Source organism: Octodon degus, unplaced genomic scaffold (genome assembly GCF_000260255.1).
Source record: "Octodon degus isolate 3935 unplaced genomic scaffold, OctDeg1.0 scaffold00030, whole genome shotgun sequence".
Lineage (NCBI taxonomy): Eukaryota > Metazoa > Chordata > Mammalia > Rodentia > Octodontidae > Octodon > Octodon degus.
This window is the reverse complement of record NW_004524606.1, coordinates 18,584,582-18,590,269: the sequence shown is the minus strand read 5'-3', so window position 1 is coordinate 18,590,269 and position 5,688 is coordinate 18,584,582. Positions and strand designations below refer to the sequence as shown.

The 5,688-nt window shown below is 34.8% G+C and overlaps 1 pseudogene; it reads right to left on the bottom strand.

Annotated features, from left to right (window-relative positions):
* Positions 1–4,148: 4,148 nt before the first annotated feature.
* Positions 4,149–5,180, bottom strand: LOC101560970 (annotated as a pseudogene).
* Positions 5,181–5,688: the final 508 nt, after the last annotated feature.

Below are 5,688 nucleotides of genomic sequence, written 5' to 3'. Positions count from 1 at the left end.
AAAATTCCCAGTAGAGGAATAGCTGGTTTAAATGGGATTTCCAGTCCAATTTTTCTAAGGAGTCTCCACATTGGTTTCCATAATAGTTGCACCAGTCTACATTCCCACCAGCAGTGGAAAAGGGTTCCTTTTTCCTCACAGCCTCTCCAACATTTGTTGTTGGGTGATTTCTTTATGATAGTCATTCTTTCTGGGGTGAAAAGATATCTCAGTGTTGTTTTAATTTGCATTTCGCAGATGGCTAGTGATGTGGAGCATTTTTTCATATATTTATTTGTTTCTTCAATTTCATCCTCACGAAGCATGTGTTCATCTCAGATGCCCATTTCTGGATTGGGTCTTTAAATTTTGGGGCCCTAGTGTTTTTTAGTTCTTTATAAATTCTAGAGAGCAGGCCTTTGTCTGAGTACTTATTTGTCATGATTTTTTCCAATTTTGTGGGTTGCCTTTTCACTTTGTTGGTAGTTTCTTTTGATGTGAAAAAATTTCTCAGTAAGAGCATGTCCCAGTTGTTAATTCTTGCAACTGTTACCCGTGCGATTTGATTTCTGTTCATGAAGTCTTTGCCTACCCCTTTGTCTTCAAGAGTTCCTCCTACATTCTCTTCCAGGAGATTTAGGGTCTTTGCTTTAATGTTTAGATCTTTAATCCATTTTGACTTTCGTTTAGTGCGTGGTGAAAGACCTGGGTCAACTTTTAGTTTTTGGCATGTAGAGAGCCAGTTTTTTCAGCAACATTTGTTAAAGAGGCTATCTTTCTTCCAGTGAGTATGTATGGCCCCTTTGTCAAAGATAAGGTGGCTGAGTGTGTTTGTTGGTACTTCAGCATCTTCTAATCTATGCCATTGATCCTCAGGTCTATATAGTTTCCCTAGTATAAGAACTCAAAAGACGAAATACAAATAGAAAGGTGTAATACAAGTAAAAGGAAAGCAGGACCTTGAGGACTAACTAATCAAGAGAGGGAAAGGAGAAGAGCTAGGAAATATGACAATGTCAAGCCATACAGTTATATGTAGAAGGTGGGCAAGGCAATGATCCTAAGAATCTCCAGAAGATTTTTTAATCTAGCAGTTAATTGGAAAGATTCTCACCCTGACTAACCAACTATATATACTGATTCTTGTGAACTAAGCAACTGCACTGCAGATGGTAATCTGTATTAGTAGTTTCATTTTTGGAAAAAAAAAAAGAGGAAAAAAAAAGAAATTGGTCCTTTTATTCTGTGTTTTCTACCTTATTATTATACATGTTCTAAAAGTAGGTACTAGTGATATTTCAGATTTGTACAAGATTCATTGTGATTTTACCTGTTTCAACCTTAATTCCCTATATTTGTCTTTTTTTTTCCCTTGTTTTGATAAGATTGTCTGTTTGTTGATTTTACTTAATCTTGCAAAAAGCCAACTCTTTCATTCATTGAAGAGTTTGTATTATCTTCTTAGTCTCAGTTGGATTAATTTCTACTGTAATCGATATAATTTCCAGCCTCACTGCATTTTGTGCTTCATGTTCAAGGTCCATTGCTTTTTCTTTTTAAAGAAAGCTTTCTTCAGATGGTCAATAACCACAATCTTGCTTCTAAATCTTCTAGATATGATTAAATCTGGTTCATTAGGAATCTGTGGTATCCATTATTTTCCTCACATCCTCTATATATTTTCTTTAGATCCCTTTCATTTTGGAAATAATTTCTGAAGTTTTCTAATAAATTATTTCTGATGTTTTTTATCTAGAATATAATTTGTATTCTGTGTTTATTTCTGCTATCACTGCTTCAGAGATTCCAGATGTGTGACTTCTAAATTATTCTATTTCATTGTTTCCTGCATTTTCCCCTGACTTTTTCTTGTTTTTCTAGAAACTTGAGGTTAAAAATTAATTTATTTCCTTGAGCTTGATCTATTTTTCTTTTTTCTTTCTTTCTTTCTTTCTTTCTTTCTTTCTTTCTTTCTTTCTTTCTTTTTTTTTTTTTTTTCAGAACTGGGAATTGAACTCAGACCCTTGTGATTGCCAGGCAAGCACTTACTCTACTGAGCCATCTCCCCAGCCCCTTGACCTATTTTTCTTTTTTTTTCAAAGTTTTATTGATAAACAGATAGCAATGAGACAGTTTCAAATCAAATTGGAAATACAGTTTCAACAAATAATACACTGCATATATTCTTCTTAGTGGTTAATTGCTGTACAAGAAGTGGACTTGTGATCCTATTTACAAACACCATTAGAACAAATCATTCTATTCATTAAGAGAATGCAACTATATATCTATCCTAACCACTTTGAATACACAGATACAAAATGGACATTCATAGGTATACCCCATTTTTCTAAGTTCCGTTATTGAATATTATAGTTGTGTAAACTCAGCAAAATATTCTAAAAGAGTCCAGTAGCCCATAATAGCATTGGGTCTTCTGCTTAACTGGCAATGTCAGAAATTATTGACCTGAGTCCCCCACAGCTCAACATAACAGCATGGCTTTATTTCCTATATTTCGTCTTCATACTTTTCTACTGGATGGTTAAGACCAAGGTAAAGCAGGACCTATGCAACAAGAGTTGTAGCTTTTTTTGACCTATTTTTCTAATACAAGAGGTTACCACTGTAAATTTCCCTCATAAGACTGCTTTGATTATATCCCAGGAGTTATGGTGTACTTTGGTATTACCACTTATTTGTAGAAGCTCTCTAATTTTTATAAATTTTCTTCTGTGACCCATTTGTTGTTTTGTAGGGTGTTACTTAATTTACATGTGTTTTTGAAGTTCTTATGATTTCTTTTGCCATTGATTTCTAATTTCATTGTGGTATGATCTTACAGTATGCATGGGATAATTTAAATTCCTGTGAATATACTTAGGCATATTCCATAAGCTAGCATGTGGTATATTTTGGAGAACATACCTAGTCTGTGTAGCTGAGAAGAATGTGTGTTATGATACTGTGAAGTAGAACATTTTGTAGATATTTTCTAAGTCCATTTCTTCAAAAATTTGTGATGCTTATTTTTTATTTTTTCTAGTTGATCCATCTATTTTTGCAGTGGGGTATTGAGGTTACCCATTGCAAATGTATTAGTACTTGTTTGATATTTCATGTCCATTACTGTTTGATTTATATAGCTTGATGTGTTGGTACATGGTGCATATATATTTATGATTGTTATCTATTCATTTTTGTCTGCTCTCTTACCAAGAAAGTAGTTATCTGTTGCTCTTGATCAGTCTTGTCATGAAATTCACTTTGTCTCTAAAGAGAATAGCTACTCTTGCTTTTTTCCAGGTTCCTGTCACATGGAAATTTTTTTCCATCCTTTGATTTTTAGTCTATAAATTTCTTTTTGAGGTAAATATGTTTCTTATATATAGCATATTATTGGATCTTGATCCTTAATCTATTCTGGTAGTCTATGTTTTTTGATTGATGAATTGATACCATTTACATTAATGGTTATAACTGATGTGTATTAACTTATCCTTCTCATGTCATTTTTCTGCCATGGGTTCCCTTTCTTTCCCCTCTGTTAAATTACTTACCTTGACTGTGGATTAATTCTGTTGGGGTTCATGGAGTGGTACATCTAATTATCTCTCTTGAGAATGTTTTTCAGAATATTTTCCAGTGCTAATTTGGTGGTCATGAATTTCTTCAGGTATTATTTTTTCCTGGAAGTATCTCATGTCAGCATCAATTTTGAAAGAATATTTTGCAGCATACATCAATCTGAGTAGGTAGGTGGTTGTTTTTGTTTAGGCCTTGAAATAACTTCATGCCAAGCTCCCCTTGATTTGAAGGTTTTGTGGAAAAGTATGCTGTAATTCTGAAGGGCCTTCCTTTATAAGTGATTTGTTTGTTTTTACTAACATCTTTTTTTGTCACATCATTTTTTATTTTCAGTTACTTAAATATCTTTCTCAGACAATAAAACAATTTGTATATGGGGCCTTATGATTTCTGAAAACATTTTAAATACAAATTTATCTCCATTATACAAAGTTGTGATACAAAAAAAAAGATTTATAGGCTATATTGCTTTTCAGAAAGCAAACCTGTTCAACCAACCTTCCTAGTTAAGCCAATGTTGCAGCATGAAAAACTGTGGTTCAGAAGTCTGTTAAGAATACTTGAGAGCTTTAATTGAATGTTTAGTTTCCTCCACTAAAAGCCACCAGAATTCTTTCATAATCTCCCTTGGTTTCATCCAGAATTGCTTGGCACAGAGAGATCCCATACATCTTCTGTTAGTACACTTTGATACCATTCATGTTGATTTCTGAGTGAGAGACCATGATCCTGATCAATGCCTTATGATGAGTTCCAGCACCCTTCATTGCCTCTTGAAACTTCTCAGCAAAGAAGGCAGGTATGCTTTTGGTACTTTTCACAATGGTTGTGAGGCATCTCTCAATATCATCTTTCAGCTCCAGGTCCAGAACCTTGTTCATGTCCTGCTCATTGTACTTGGTGTATCTCTGAGACACTCTGTGAAGATGGGGGTAGCTGTGATTGGTCAGAATGGTGCTGAAACACATTAACATTTGTCCCCTTTCTCCATTATCTGGCTTCATATAGAACCCTTGCATCTGTATCATCCAAGTCTTCATTCACACCAAGATCCTCACATCCATCACCCTTAGAGAGAGAAGGCAGAGCCTTCCAGAAATCTCCACGTGTGTTTGTGGTGATGTCTTTGGCCAAATATCTTTTCAGTTCATCTCTGTAGGTTCTATTAGAATTTCTTTATTCTTTCTTGATGCCAACATTTCAATAAGGGTGTCTTCATCAGTTCTGAGATCTTTCATGGCCACACAGAGTTCATCTGCATCAATTGGGACAGGAGTTTTCAGCAGACTTAAAACTACTTCTTCTAGATGACCTTTGAGGGCTTTCTTCAGAGCTTCATTGAATGGCTTCCCTTTTTCTTGGAGGTAGGCTGCTTTGATCTACTGACGCTGGGCATTACTTCTCTTTGTCAGAATGTCAGTGATTGCTTCATCCACACCTTTTACTGTTATAGCTTTGTGCAAATCCTCAACATCAGAGGAGGGGTTAAAGCCAAGGTAAGGGCACACGACTGACCCACGACCCCCTTTGGATGCTTTCACAGTTTGAAAATATTCATGTTCTTGACTGTCAATAAAGTAGGCCTGCTTGAGTAATTCTGATACCATTGCCATTTTAAAGAAGTGTCCTTTTTTCCTACCTTCTTCCAAAGAACACAAGAGAGGCTCTTCCTGGTACTTTCAGTCCTCTAACATCTTTTAATATTCTGTTCTTGTATCACATTTCTGGAATCCTGTTATATGCTTGAGGCAGATTTTTTTGATCATGACTAATTGGAATTTTATATGCCTCATTTAATTGTATGTCAATATTTTTCTATGCTTGGGATGTTTTCTGCTATTCTGTGAACAAGTTTTTTTTTTTTAATTTCATTTGTAATATCTCCTGCTTTTTCATTGGCTGATCAATCTTACCTTATTCTTCTTTGCATCTTCTTTACCTAGCAGCTGTTGGGTTGATTTGTCATGGTCTCTTGCTTTTTTTTAAGAAATCATTCTTCAGATGATCATTAACCACAATCTTGTCTTCTAAATCTGATGCTCTTTCCATATATTTGTTCATTCTACTACATATGTGTTCAATAGAATTTTTAATCTCCTGGATATGTGATTAAATTGGCTC